The 15738-nt window shown below is 39.7% G+C and overlaps 1 long non-coding RNA gene across 1 annotated transcript; it reads left to right on the top strand.

Annotated features, from left to right (window-relative positions):
- The first annotated feature begins 178 nt into the window (after positions 1-178).
- Positions 179-12832, top strand: LOC129205732 (uncharacterized). Its single transcript, XR_008576841.1, has 3 exons — positions 179-678; positions 1751-1870; positions 12605-12832. It is a non-coding gene; the product is annotated as an uncharacterized LOC129205732 (long non-coding RNA).
- Positions 12833-15738: the final 2906 nt, after the last annotated feature.

Here is a 15738-nt window from a genome sequence, read left to right as displayed (position 1 = left end):
TTCCCGGCTCCTGAGGAAGAGGGGAGGAGCCAGGCCGCCGGCGAGGCCCCCGCCGCGACTGGGCAGCGGGGCCGCGGCGGGACGGGACGGGGCGGGGCGGCTGCAGGGGGCGCGCGCGCCCGGCGGGGCAAGACCCGGCTGCCCGCGCTCGGGGGCCTCGCGCCGTCGAGGGGCGCGCGGCAGCTGCGCGCGGGTTTAGTCCATCGCGTCGTGCGAATGTCGTGACAGGAAATATGAGGCCTTTGGGTTTGAAACACCCCCGACTTCTGAGGCCTGGTCCCAACGACACACTCCGGAGCGGGACACAGCGCTGGCGTGGGCTAACGCAGAAGCAGCGCGCTCTGTTCTCACCCGCAGGTTGGCTTTCATTTCCAGAGCAAACGGCTCTTCTTCGCCCAGTCACGGCCTTGTGGTTCAGCACCGTTCTAACAATCGGCCTTCATCAGCTGGTTGGCTTCTCACTCAGGTTTCTGCAGCGGTGTAACCTGAAGGCAGGTGTGAGAGGAGGGAGGTGAGCGGGCAGCACTGGGACTCACATCCAAGCGATGGAGTTGATCGTGAAGCCCAGCAGAGGTAGATGGGCTTCACCCTGTCACAGAAAATCCAGTGTTTTGGGTTTTTTTAAGAACCGGGACCTCTCACAGCCATGCTGAAATATGGATCTGCTGGTATTTACAGGTACGGCTGCCTGAAAAGAACAGGAGTACTCTCGCCAGAAAATACCCAAACACACTACGATGCTACATAACACTTTCCAAGAGCACTATGTTTTCTCAGATGTCACTCAGATTTATCATTATTTTCGTATTGCAGGAATGGGTGAATCCAGATTTTTGAAAACACATAATTCTTCAGTTTTGGGGATTGGTTTTGAGGGAACTCACACGGAATGCCAGAAATCTAGCAATGCTAAAGGAACCCAAACACAATTCTAACACCTCAAAAAAATAGATTGAGCTGGGAAGAATTAAGTTGCCTCAGCCAACTGCTTCAGTTCTAAGAGTAAGAGGAAAATTTAACTATTCTTTGAATTAAGATCCAGCTCCAAAGCTTCCATATGCATAATTGAACGTACTTAATATTTTTGTAGACTAGAATACTTTCTTGAATGGAGACCAATTTGTCTTAACATACATCAGATCAAGATGTTGGCATCATTTGTCCTGTCTCTGACCTTTAACCAAGGTCTATGAATATTTTAAAATAATTTTCCATTTTATGAAGGCCTGAGTATTTTTCTCTTCAAAAAGAAAAAAGAATTCAGGGGTGCTTCATTTTGAACCTGAAAAGATTACATTTAACATAATACAAAAGAAATAGTACAGCATAATTTGCAATGCATTTACATGTTTTTAAGCTCTTGAAGTACATAAGACTAATTCTTTTCATTCATAATTATTTCATCCATTATTATTCCAACATGAGATGCAGTTACATGTGTCTCAGTTTAAGCAAAAAAGATGCTATAGCATTGGACAAAATGCACGCCAGTCTCTCCTTTTGTAGTGTAATGGGTGTTGTGACATTAACTGGATGTTCACAACTGTCTGGCCACCTGTACCAGCATTTTATTATTTTTAATTTAATCAGCCATTGACCATAAGGTCTTATAAATGGGCTTCGTGCGCTTTTGGTGTTGGTATTTGTCCTTTGTGAGGAATGAAGTCAGCCTTGTTGAGCATAAAGCTGACAAATGCTAATTAAGCAGGTATGTACGTTACAGGTCTATTCTATTTTGTCCTATCTGCAGTGGCAAGGAGGGTGAGGTCTCAAAGGTCCAGATGAATCAAATCGGACAGAACAAAGATGAAGGACATCACATCATGCTGAATGTATGCTGATTGCTAGTCAAGGGCAAGAGTGGAGCCCCGTAAGTTTCAACATAACTTTGTTTTGTATTTGGTACATACATAGCATAGGTACATATAGCCAGTGAATACACACTTCTGTTACGATCGCTGCAGATACACCAGGGTTTGCTGGCATAGCTGGCAGCAACTTTGGAGCATGAAGAAGTCAACTATGTGACACAACTCCACTGACAGAACTCAGTTCTGACCAAGTCTCAGACTTGTGAGCCATAAAGCCCTGGTACGCAGGCACAAAGCAACACTTCCAGGGCTCTCTTCCACACACACAACCAGCCACCAGATAGCACAGAAAAGGTGCATAGCTTTCTACTTTTGTAGTAGGGACTCTGTTCAAAAAGTATGGGAAAAACTTTTGCCAGCCCATTTCCAGCCCATTTTCCCAGAGACTGAGATGTATGCCTTGGTGTGCACCTTCCAAAAGCACTCTTACCAACAGGTTTTTAGTCTTTGTATTATGATCCACATTGACCCATTGATTTCTTCTCAGAAGGCCACTTCCAAACAAAAGGTATCTCTGCACTAAATATTTCAGCAAGTAGTTTCTATCCTGTACAGTTAAATCATTACCCTTCCCGACACTTACTGGGTTGCCTTCTTCAAGTTCCTCACTCCTAAGCAACAAAAACACCTGCCCAGGTAATTGTCTTTACTCTGTTTTCAAGTATTCTTTCTTGGCACTTGCACTAAACCAGGTGCAATTGAGGGGAGGGTGACAAATAATCCAGGAATGTTTGTGTGTGCTCACAGAAACAATTCATTGCCAACATGCTGTCTAGGTGGCTTAACTGAACTGATGGGTGACACTGATGTTCTAAAACAATGTCTGTGAAACTGGGTTGTGTGCACAACTTGGACAAAAGATCACATGCAGAAACCACAGCCACCCAGAGAAAACACAAATTAGTTGTCTGACAGTCCTTAGCCCAGATTAATGACAACACTGTCATTATTCAATGGAGCTGGTCTACCACAGCCAGGCTAAACAGCAGTAGATGTTCCAAAAATAAGACAAAAGTAGCTTAGATCATGCACAAGTTACTAGTTCCTATAATTAAGAATAGATATACTCAATAGGGTCCTACAAGACTCCAAATATCCATTTTCTCTTTTGCCAAAGTCATAGAATGGTTTGGGTTGGAAGGAACCTTAAAGATCATCTAATTCCACCCCCCCACCCCCTGGAAAATGGACTGTAAAGAAGATCCAGTGTGGAGCAGATTCTGAATATGAAAAACACACAGGTTTTACCTTGTGTTACAAACTGGAATTAAACCAGAGTATTTAAAAAAACCACTGTTGAAATGACAGTAAAAAAATTATATGAAATTATGTGAAAAATATTACTGTTTCATTATGAAATCTTAAAACAACCCAGATGTGTGAAATCTCAGTGAGTCCTTTCCTCTTCCTGAGGGAACATTGAGTTTGTAAGGAAATGCAACAGTGGACAACATTCATGTTTTCAGTTCTATTGCAAATAATGCACTTGATTCTAATCATAAAAGCACACTGGCATGTACATGAGTATATTCACTGTTTAAGATACATAAAATACATTTCCATTAACACAACTAGGGGGTTTAAAGGTAGAATAAAGGACTTTTCAAACTTGACACCAGTCACTGAACAAGCCTCAAACATAGAGGTTGTTTTCTTTTTTTCCCAGGTGGTGTGGGTGTTTTGCTTGGGTTTTTGATTCCCCCTTTAAGCTTAAAATTGCTTGCACCATGCCAGCATAGGGCTTTTGGAAAAGCCTTAGAGGTAAGTTTCATCATGCTTTCCCAGTTGCTACTGTAATTTGCAGGGTTTCTGCTTTATCTGCTTCATTACAGTTTTAATTATTTCATGTACACAATTGTAATGTTTTGTATCCTAGTGTTGTTAAGGTAACCTCACCACTTTTGTTTTGCATTCTTAACTCACTGCACATACCTCAGTTGCTATTTACAAAATAGCAAAAAAGATGGAAAGAAATACATAGGGACAGCTGGGTTCCATTTTTATTGGCCTAATTCTTTTAAAAAGAATGCTTTGATAGTTTTAGCATTCATTTCAACTGAACCAGTCGGATGAATTGTTTGGGATCAAAAAATCTGAGGAATATACCTCAAGTACAATAATTTATTCTGTAGTAATGCATTAAATAAAGACCACATTTTGGTGGTAACCATAACCAAACAACACAGTAGATGAAGAATAAGGAAGCACAAGTAACAAAGAAAATTGAGGCATATGTACAATTTGAACTGTTGTAAACTTAAAAGAATTGGCATTTCTCTGTGTTAAGTTTGATATTCTTAATCCCTTCTTAAATAAAGGTATCTAATATTTATATAGTAGGTCATACACATGTTATCTTGCAAGCAAGATGTATGAAGGGCATCCTCTGTTAAATCAGTTTGAAGTCGTTTGCCTGTAGTTCTGCTTTTTACTTTCTTAATTATTTGGTCATACACTGAGGTAGTTATGCTTAGGTTAATATGGAGCTATAGAGCTTTCTATGGCCTGTCCTTGGGCATATCCACAGCTTGCACAATGCCAAGGAGTTGAAAAATCTCACCCCTCCTCAAAGAACAAACATTGAGCTGTAACTCATTTGCAGTCTAGCACAGAGAAACTGAACATGTTGACGCACTGTTTATGTTGATCCATAGTTGCTTGTTTATAACTACATGGAACACTAAGCAGAAACACAAGGGCATCCAGCAGCCTTCAGATTTGAAGCCTAATGGTGTCGGGGAACTATTTACATAACTTCCTTGGAAACAGAAAGAGGTATTTTCAGAAGAAAGCTCTTACGTAGTCATGGAAGCTGCTGCATCCCAAAAGAAATTCCATGGCAGGAATCCACGTGTGGTGACAAACAAAATAATTACAAGAGTTGCTTGTCTGGAGTTACAATACTTGTTGCAACATCATACCAGAAGCATGGTACGATACTCCCTCCACCCGAGGAACAGTTAATTAAGGGTCATACTTAATAAGTTATAATGTCACATTCTAAGAAACAAAAAGATTTAAGACAACAACGGTCTTCAAGATTCCAGAAGTAAACACGCCAGCCACTGAAGTATCCAGCAGCTTAGAAGGAAATTGTGTTCTCCAGAAGAAAGGATGGCTTTTCATAGCTAATCCCTTGTTTAGATGGTATAGTATCATCCCTAAAGGTTTTCGGGGACATCATATTTCTTTCCTCCCTCCTCCTGCCCCTCAGGCTGTTGGACTGAAATCAGAGAGGCAAATGAGGGATTTTATCCTTTTAAGAGTTTCTTGCATCCTTAAGTAGTAGAATATTAGCTTCTGCAGCATCCATAGCAATACCAGAATTTGATTCTGGCAGCTGATAGATTTGAGAAAGAGTGTTGTTCATGATGATGGCTCCCCCTTCCCAGTTTGTACATTCACTGGTCCACAAAACATTTCTGCACTGCAGATGAATCAAGTTTGCAGCTACTGTTTTGAAAACTTCATTCCTGGATCTACATCTCTTTTCCAACCCTATCCACTTCCTCTTAGCCTGGTAAGATCAGGTGCAGCACTTTAAAAACAATCTTTGCCTTACCTGGATTGTACCCCATTTGCAGGACACTTACAATACTGTCAGATTATTTCCTCTTTGTTCACCTATATCTGCACATTTCCAGTGTGCAAATAACCTTTAGGTTTGACAGAGTACACAAAGGTTTCAGTCAGATATTTCCCTGGAATTTGCCAAGCCCATTTCTCTGACTAGGTACCTGGTCATTAACTTTGTATGGTATCATTGGTCTTTTTTCATTGACTTCCCAGACCTTCTACACTGCAATATCTGAACCAGGATGGAAAAAACATTTTGTGCTTTCTCATTTTGCATTGAGGTTTTCAGGAAGCAAAGGTTACAGCTAGTCTAATGACAGAATCTGAGTGGAAGATAGGAAGAGGAATAGCATACAGACCTCTCAGGGCTTTTTGTTCTTTTCTGAGTTGTACAGAGTTCAGCCTAAATTTTTTACTACTCCATTCCCCAAAGAAACCAACTAATATATATGGGGAAAATACTTTCCTTCTTTAAAGCCCGTAGTAACAACTATGGTATACAATGCTGACAAGCTAAACATGAAACCATATTGCTTTCGTCCCCGTAACATGCCAGCACAGACACAATGACTCTTCTATTGTTTCTGAAAACAAATCCAAGAAGCCTAATAGTCTCAAATGAAAGATTTAGAAACAGAAGCAGCAAATTAACTAGCAGAGCTTCGTAGGACCTGCTATGCTTTTAAACTCTGCCCTGCTTTGGGGACCATGGCACCCTTGCTACTAGTAATCACTAGGCACAGTGACTCTAAGTACCTGGAACGAATTGTGTTGACATGGAGTCAACTTAAACCATGTGTTATACTACCAACTAAAAACGCAATCTCTTAGATCTAAGACAAATCTACTTTCCTAAACAATTAAATGTGCCTTTTGTAAATATGACAATAAGCCCCATCTACTCTGTCTCAGGGTTTTTTTTTTTCCAGTTCTAGCAGTGTTTGTTTTGTCTGTATTTTCTGGTGATCCGAAAAACTTAAATTATTCTTTCCCTAATGTACTTTGATTTGCTGAGGAAAATTCCTTTCAGAGCTATTTTTAAGGACTGCCTTCTTTTTTTGTGGCTTGTTGTTTTTTTCTACACTGATTCTTTCAGAGCTTTTTGAATTCAGTAAACATTCCAACCTAAAAAATTATTTCCCCACCAAATATCTCTTCTAATCAATGCACAGTTGGCTTTTTTGGGTTTTCTGTAAACCAATACAGACTTCTTGGGTTGTAGTACTCAAGGTCATGCAAAGCAGTAAATGGTAAGATTAGTTTTTAACTTTTGTCTCTTTCTTGGCTCACAAGTACAGAGTAATTACTGTCAAAGTTTCTCAGATATCTGAAGTACTGGAAGTTAGCTCTAGGATTTCAGAATTAAGAATTTTCTCCTCTTCTTTTGAAAATACTAAAATACATACGTGTGTGCGAATTTCCATTCCCAAACTGGTTGCATATTAAGTGTTCACTCCTATTTCTTCCCAGAGGTTTCTAAACTAGGGTTTAAAAAATTAAGACAAAATTTTAAGTAAGTACCAGATTAAGCTAGTAAATACATCACTATGAGACCTGAATAAGTAATGACCACTTAATTAATCCACATCATATGGACCTAAAAGTAGCACAATATAATTTGAGCGTAGTAGACTTTTGCTGCTATCTCACATAACAACTTCACTTAAGCAACACAGGAAAGAAGTCTGAAGAGCTAGCAGAAAATGGTTAAAAATACTGAGTAGCAGTCACTTTTAGAATAGCAGGCTCTGCCTTGAGCCCTGTAGTATTTACATTTTTATCTTGACAAATTCAAGGTGTGATCTGATAAAACAGGTTGCAGTTCAATAGTGGAAAGATCTCAGCTACGAAACAGAAGAAAAAGGGATAGAGACTACAGTTGCATAGGTAACAACTCTTCAGAAGTACTGAAAGCAATAGTGGGTCTTAAGCTGGACTTGAACAAAGTTACCAATGATAACCATAGACATCGATCAAAATTCTAGTAGATATGGCCTCAGAAGAAAGATTTAAGACATTCAAGTGCTTAGTCAAAGAACAGAAAACTTCTGGATATGAATTAATAGGCTTCAAATACATTAAAACTACTTTAAAGAAAACTAAAAAAAAATTCTTTTAGTGATCACTATGGACATGAGGAGAATGACTAAACAGATGGAGGCAAGTCAGAATTTTGACATTGAAAATACTTTCCAAATGAGTAAAGTACTTGTACAGACTGCCTAGCAAGGTCACCAGGCTTTCATCAACAGGGGTCCTTGAAAATAGGCTAGGCAAGCATACGAAGTGACACAGGCACAGCCAGTGCTTGACATAGCCCTACACCAGATGATTTCCTGAGCTCTTTTCTAGTCCTGTTTCCTGTGATTGAGTTTAAATTGAGATGCACAATGTGACAGCAGACTGATACATAAAGTATCAGTATGTAGAGAAAAAAATTGAGGTAGCTTTCCGGTATCCAACACGGACCTCAGGCCCCAGCTTTCTACCTTTTCTGATTTGACATTGATGCTTGTTGGTGTCAGTCAGTCAGCTTTACCTGGAAAAAAGTATAAACTCTCCAGCCTTCATAGCTCTGGTGGTGTACTCAGGTTCAAAGGGCTATTCAACAGGCTGATGTGAGAAAAGCCTGTTGAGGGTTATTACATTTATAGAAGCTGTGTCTAGCTAAGAAAGCCTCCATGTCTCATACTTGGAGGCTAGACAAGTAGCCAGGGGCAACACCCTGCACACCTGACCCAGTCATATAATTTCTCCTCAACACCTGCTGTTGGACACTGCTATGGAGTGACCTCTGATACACTCACATGTTATGCTCTGATACAAAAAAAGAACCCAGGAAAAACGTGAACTTAGGGAATCTTGGAAATTCAGAAATCAGAGCACAAAACTCCAGAATACTTACTTTAAAGCATTTAGTGTAAGCCATCTCCATTATTTTCTTCAGTGACAGGAGCCAACAATCACTTTATGCAGTAGCAAATGAACTCCTGGGCCACATCCTTACACATTCTGCAAGTGTCTTCCTCAGCTCATTGATATCTGATTTCAGCTCAAGAGTGACTTCCTAAACTGATCTCACCCACCCTGTTTTTCCTGTCTGCCCCTTCAGGATCAGCTCACCTTCCCCCCCCCCCCCTTCATTAATGGAAAGTGACTTTCCAGATCCAGCTTCTCCCTAATGAGCTAGTTCCTTCAGTCCTAACCATTCAGATACATGCCCCATTGCATAAAGGTCATACCTTCTCAGGCCCCATTTCCCATTAGGCCTTGCCTGGAGTTGATCATATGCTCCTTCTGGGAGCAATAAGCCTTAAACTTACCTGCTTCCTCTCCTACTTGCAACCTAACCTTGAGAGGAATCTTCATGTAACACCAGCTTTGCCACCAAGCTGATTCCTACTCTGTGCAACTATTTTTATTTGTTGAAAAAACATAGAAATTAGGCTCCCTTTCAGTACCTACTCTCTGCCTATCATTTAACTTGTCATATTTGGCAGTCCAACCACACAATAAATTCTTTATAAAACCTTGAAAGAGCTTTAATACTGTGAAGTATTTTTTCCACCATTCCTGAACAGGACATGGAAGCTGGAACACCATGTTGGGTTTTCCTGTAGCAGGAAGACAGCTGACTACTGTACTATGAACTTACAGTGGTTTATTAATATTATTATAGCAGATGGACGACAACTCTCATTATTGACCTCTACCTTTTATGTCTGCCACGTGGTGCTGGATATTCATATTATCACTTCTCCATGAATCTTTAGCATGCCACTACCTACGGTACCATAAAGCTGCTACACAGAATGTTTTTAAATCCTTGGAGAATGGCTACATACACAGAAGATATTTCTCAGAACTGCCAGCTATGGAAAATTCATTTTGGCACTCTAAGCACATTTTCAAAATCTGTCCTGTCCTTTGCTCAGAGACTCGCCTCAGGTCATCTTTCACATAATTATTATGCTCTTTGGCTTCACTGTCTTCCTTCCATTCTCAGAAAAAACAGCACTTGAGTTACCCTCTTTTCAACAGCATAAATGTCCACTACCTTCTACCTTTCAGTATTCTGTTTAGCTGTGTCTGAACCACCAGTGGAGGGCCTAAACCCCCTGGTTATCCACACTACCTCCTTGTTGGTTTCTTCCTGAGCTGTGAGATGGAGCAGTTTAATTCCCCTGGTTAGGAAACCTGGTTACGGAAGAGAACAGTTTGCTCTAAGGCCTACAGGAAATGGGAACACAAATAGATCTACCTTAGTCGGGGAACTAGGCCTAATTCCTGGGTCCACCTAAGAGGCAATACTTACATACCTTTAATCATCTTAGACAAGATCCCATGTTCAAGTATTACCTTCTTGCACGGCAGCCTGCATACCTACTACTTTTTCTTCTGACCCCCTTCCAGCCTCTTTACTCACATCTTGTCTTCATTCCTGCTTCATTTTGGCATTTCTATTATTCCTTACTGCTGGGAAAACACTCTCAACTTTTAGCCACGAAGTACTTCCCCTCACCCCCCTTCAAAGAATTTAAAACTGGTTTTCCATGAATCCTCCTCAATGCACCACTGGTCTTACCATCAGCACCACTTCAGTCTATCTTGTAGACTTTGATTTCAAAAAGATTACACGTTTCAAGGACCAGCACATGCCACCAGTATTTACAGACCCAGATTTCCCACCCCCACTCCCCCTTTTTATGAAGTGTTGAATTCGCAGTTATCAATGGTATTTGACCTGAGATACTAGACAAAAACCCAGGTGGCCAAACCATTAGGGGTGGAGGCAGGAGATTTGAAATGCAAAAAAAAATTCTCATTGACTTCAGGGTCTAGTATGTGGGAGTATTATTTAGAAGGCAATTGAATTTTTTTCTGGGGTTTGGTTATATTTAGAACAGCTGAAATAGGTGCACCATGTAATTTGAGGTGTATCTCATAAGAGGCAATACGATATTCAGCCCTATAGACGGAATGCTCTTCCTTTTGGGTTTTGAGTCCTATGCACAGCACAATGTTGCAAGGACGACTGTGTCCTGTAACTACTTCTGTGAAGTAGAATTATTTTTTATTGAGCTCTGCTTTGACTCTAAGCTGAAACACATTCCTATACTGTTCCTTAGTGATTCTGTAATTTTATTATTTTTTTAATTTTAAATTATGTTAGATTTCTGTAATTCTATGCAATCTATAAATTGCAAGATTATAATAAGAGGTTTGGGAAAGTTCCATCAACATGGCAAAGAACCTATCTCCTAGTAAGTTTTAAGAATACTGATTTTTTTTTCTTGACGAACTATTGGGGGGTTATTTAAAATCCAAATATAAAAATTATATATTGTTCTAAACCTTTTTGGAAGTGTTATATGAACTCTTCAAAGAATGTTTCCTTAGACCACACACCAAAATGAGAACTACTAACTTAAGAATGGGCAAGAACTATCCTAAACACACTTTAGTGATTTCCTTGGTTTTCAGTCTCCCACCTGCTAGTCCTCCACTAAAGTCACTTTCTCAGTTGACAACATACTCCCCCAAGAAATACTTACTTCTCCACGCTGTAACAACTTACTCTGTAAGAACGGGAAGTTCTCACTCCTTTAACACAGGCCTAGAGGACAGACTTGAATTATTCTGTGAATCTTCACTTCATTTCATCCAAATACATTTGGTATTCTGAAAGAGAAGTCAATCCTGCATATGAAAATTTAAAACAAATCTGACAGTTTTCCACCTACAGGCCTCAACAGAACCAGCTTCCCCAACATCCATGGTCATGAGCTGCTTTATATGGCTTATAATCAGGGTACCATATGCATCTACGTTTAGAATGAACTGAGCCTAACAAAAACCAACCAAACCACCACCATTTGTCAGGAATTAGGTTTTCATTAAACCATGCAGGATGAATATTTGAAAGCTACTTTTCTGTTGAACGCTTCCATTTCAAAACTCTAATTCTCATTATATTCTATCTGACCCAATGGGTACTCAGCAACTCTGTCCCAAATGTTCAGAATTCAAAGTCAAGTCAGCTGAAAACGCAGGATCAGAGACAGCTGCAAGTTGCCTGTTGATGTGTGCCATATATGCTTGTGGATGCTTGTGGGGTTTGTTTTGTTTCTAAAGCAACACATCCAGCCATATAGCCTATAGTTTTGCAGAACTTCAAATAAACAGAGAAGAGTCATCTTAAAAAATGAGATTGTGTATTGGCAATATTTAAAAAAATGTCATAGCATTCTGAAGAATTGATTTCAGTAACAATTGTTCTGATTTATGACCACCCACTGAATAGCATCAACTTCTGTAAAATTAAGTTGTGCCCTCTCATATCATCTATTAATCTTTGTAAACATTTATTTTTAGGTTGCAACTATCTAAAATTTCACTATCCATCAGACAAAGAGAAATATTTTTGATGCCATAATGTGCAAGTTTCTGGCTACTGCACTTCTTGGGGCATTGTGTTTCTTGTTAACATTATTTAACTGGTGTGCCATGAGATAGATACAAGACTGGGAAACATGCTGTTTTGGAAAGTATATGCCAGACTCTAGAGACTGCCTAATTCCACTCCTCCACCCCCAGATACAGCTACAATATCAAATAAAACTACGAACAGAGTACTTCTGTTATTAGAAAGAAAAGTTACACATGACAGTCTTTCACAATACTTACTAGGATAATTTATTTAACTGTAGGAGTCTTATTTCCAAATCTATATTATACAAGATGTCAGATGAGACTAAAAAAACGTAAGAGGCAGCAATCATCAAGTATACAACTCTGGCTCAAATGATTTTTGGATGTTGTTGCCAAGGTCTATAAGGATCAACTGTAAAATGACTTATGTACATTAAAAAAAGCAAACAATAAAAGAAAAATGAAGAAAACCAATATATTTCAAAGATTAAGTATGTTTTTACAAATATTTTGTGTGGCCTAACATCCTTAGTGAAGTTACTCAGTTTTGAAAGCACTAGAAGATTTAAAGACAAGAGTATAATTTTCCTTTTTATTCCCTTCATTATTTTTATGTTTTCAAAATTGAGACAGAAATAAGAAATACGTTCTTCCTTACAAGCAATGGTAGAATGATTCAAACAAGTTGACTCTTTCAGACAAAGCCTTCTATTTAAACTTTACAGGTATACTTAGCTTCACAAAGCAGAGATGTCTGGAGACTCTGAAATAATTGGGGGAAAGGACCTCATGTGGCACCCTCTCAGGATCTATTTTCTACCAAGAAGAGGAGCTGACACAAAAGCTTGATACAAGCCTGTTAAACCTGCACTTTGGGGCAGAAGTTGATTTTGAGAGAAGATCACAGTCAGCAAGGAGTTCTGTAACTATCTGAAATTAGTAGAGATGAAGGACCAATGGAAAAGTGTATGCGTATATATGTACAGATTAATCTAATGATAAGAGGTTAAGTGCACTTTGAAAGGCATGCTTTTCGAAGAAAGTAATAGCTATAGAAAGACATCTGCCACTACATTGCTTCCTTTCCGAAGCATTCATCCTTGGTTAACAAGACCAACAAACCCTACCGCTCAGTCTAAAGCTGTAGCTGGTTCTGTTTTACCATGTGCGAAGCCTGCTTCTATAAATGCTTTCTCTTAGCTCAAGTGTGTACTCCTCTCTGACATTTCAGAGAAAACAATGGCACCCCTCTGGGTCAGGCTGCAGAGAGTTTGGGTTTGATATTGTTTGTGGGATGCTGTTCTATTTATCACACAATAGGGTTTCTGTTTCTCCATTGGTTCTATTGTGTTAAATCACACTGCTTTTTTTAAAGTTACATTTTAAGTTATAGCCTGTCAGGCGCCCTAAGGCATCTAGACACTGGGTGCCCCATAAATTTAAAGTTATTACTGCTCAGTATTGCCGTAAATGAGTTAGTCATCTTTTCTCATAAAGCAGCAAGGGAATGGACTGAAAATACAATGCAGCTGCATCTTATTTAAAAGTGTATCTCTCAAGAGGTACAAGACATTAACATGCCCTTTCTGAAACTATACGAAGGTCTGCCCAAACTATAATAATTCATCACAGAAAGGCTGAATGAAGCCCTGTCTACGCTCAAGAAGTAGCCGTAGTTAGACCTTGTTGTATGACGTGCCTGTGTCCAACCTGCATGCTGAGCACGCTTCATTGTTCTGTTAATGTCGATGAAAAGCATTAACCTGCACAGAGTCACAGGATACAACACAACTCACATGGTTTTGCCTGATCTGCGCTTAAGTGAGGTTATTCTTAGAGTGTGAAGGAAGCCTGAGGGAGAAGCAGGAGAGAAGGAAGCACAGTGGATGAAAGCACTCAATGTGCAGCAGCCTAACCAGTGGATTTTTGAACCCACCCAATCTGCTCCTCAGGTAGGCAGAGACACACATCTATACACACAGAGCCCTCAGCAAAGAACAACAGAAGCAGAGTCTCCATTTCCCTTCCCATGCTTTCTTAGAAAGAAATTATCTTTTTTTCTATTTGGAGTTGCTGTATTTTATCATTTGTGCAATAGTTTTTGACACTGCATTACTCCCAATTAGTTTACAAACTGCAATAAAAGTTATTGGGCTATATACCATACATTTTAATTCTGATAAAACACTATCAAATAAGAAAGGCAGTAGTTTATTTTCATCTCGTATTTTTTGCATCTTTACAGACTTGCAGGCAGTATGCGTAACATTTCTAATGAAATTTTGAAGGTCGGAGAATGTTTATAATAACTAACATTGAACTATGATAAAAGACAGGAAAAAATAGAACAATCCAAAAGGTTTGGAGCAAAACATTAAATAGACACAGGTGGAGCATTTCTCCATTGCAAAGATTTTAAATCTTAATAGTCTACACTTAGTTGAATGCAATTAATCTCTAATGCTCGAGTTGGCTTTTGAAAATTTCTAATTAATAGATATTATTATGACAGATTAAAGTCACATAATAACCCCCTGATTTAAGAAGTGGATGGTTATTTGACCTGATAGATCCCATCAAAGCTGTTAGCAAGAAGTGAGAAAGGTTAAAGGTTAAAAAGGTTTCAATAAACTAAAAAATAAATCTGAAATACTTTCTTCATAAGAAATCTACTGCTTTGAGAAGTCTAGGAAGGAACAGCTACTTACTTTGGTATCATTCTAAATTATATTTGTCCCTCCTCTCCAGCTCACAGTATCTGCCTAGTGGGACAAAGCAACCCAAAACCCCATCATTATATAAATCAATACATTTATCCATTTCAAATGACATTGATGAGTGCCACAGCAGCCCAATATCAGTACAAACTACAGCTGGCTTGGACTAAATTCAAAGACAAGTCATTTTTAGTAGACTCTAAACATACCTTTTATGACAGATCCATTACTAACAATTTTTCCCCCCTCTTCCCCTCACTTCCCTCCCATAAAAGCAATGGCAAGGATGAAGAACAACATCAAATGAGAAAAATTCACATTCAAACAGAGAAAAGGATAGTTGGGAACATGGATTCCCTGCAGGTTTAAGTAACCTGCAAGTTCTCACTTACTCATTCAGGCATCAAAGAGCATATATATAGAATTAATAGGTTGGAAAAGACCTCTAAGATCATCAAGTCCAACCATTAACCTAACACTGCCAGATACCTCTGTAGAGCCTTCCTACCTTCAAGCAGATCAACACTCCTTCCCAACTTTGTCATCTGCGAACTTAGTGAGGGTGTACTCAACCCCTTGTCCAGATCATTGATAAAGATATTAATCAGAACTGGCCCCAATACTGAACCCTGGGGAACACCACTTGCGACCAGCCACTAGCTGGATTTAACTCCATTCACCAAAACTCTGTGGGCCCAGCCATCTGGCCAGTTTTTTACCCAGCAAAGAGTACACCCATCCAAGACATGAGCAGCCAGTTTCTCCAGGAGAATGCTGTGGGAAATGGTGTCAAAGGCTTTACTAAAGTCCAGACAGACAACATCCACAGCCTTTCCCTCATCCACTAGACAGGTCACCTTGTCATAGAAGGAGATGATGTTAGTCGAGCAGGACCTGCCTTTCATAAATCCATGCTGACTGGGCCTGATCACCTGGTTGCCCTGTATGTGCCACATGATGGCACTCAAGATTATCTGCCCCATAACCCTCACAAGGTCAGACTGACAGGCCTGTGGTTCCTCAGATCCTCCTTCTAGCCCTTCTTGTGGACGAGCATCACATTTGCTAACCTCCAGTCAACTGGGAACTCCTCGGTTAGCCAGGACTACTGATAAGCGATGCCGAGTGGCTTGGTGAGCACT

This window comes from Grus americana, chromosome 4 (genome assembly GCF_028858705.1).
Source record: "Grus americana isolate bGruAme1 chromosome 4, bGruAme1.mat, whole genome shotgun sequence".
Lineage (NCBI taxonomy): Eukaryota > Metazoa > Chordata > Aves > Gruiformes > Gruidae > Grus > Grus americana.
The sequence above is the reverse complement of the archived record's forward strand: the minus strand, read 5'-3'. Positions and strand labels throughout refer to the sequence as shown.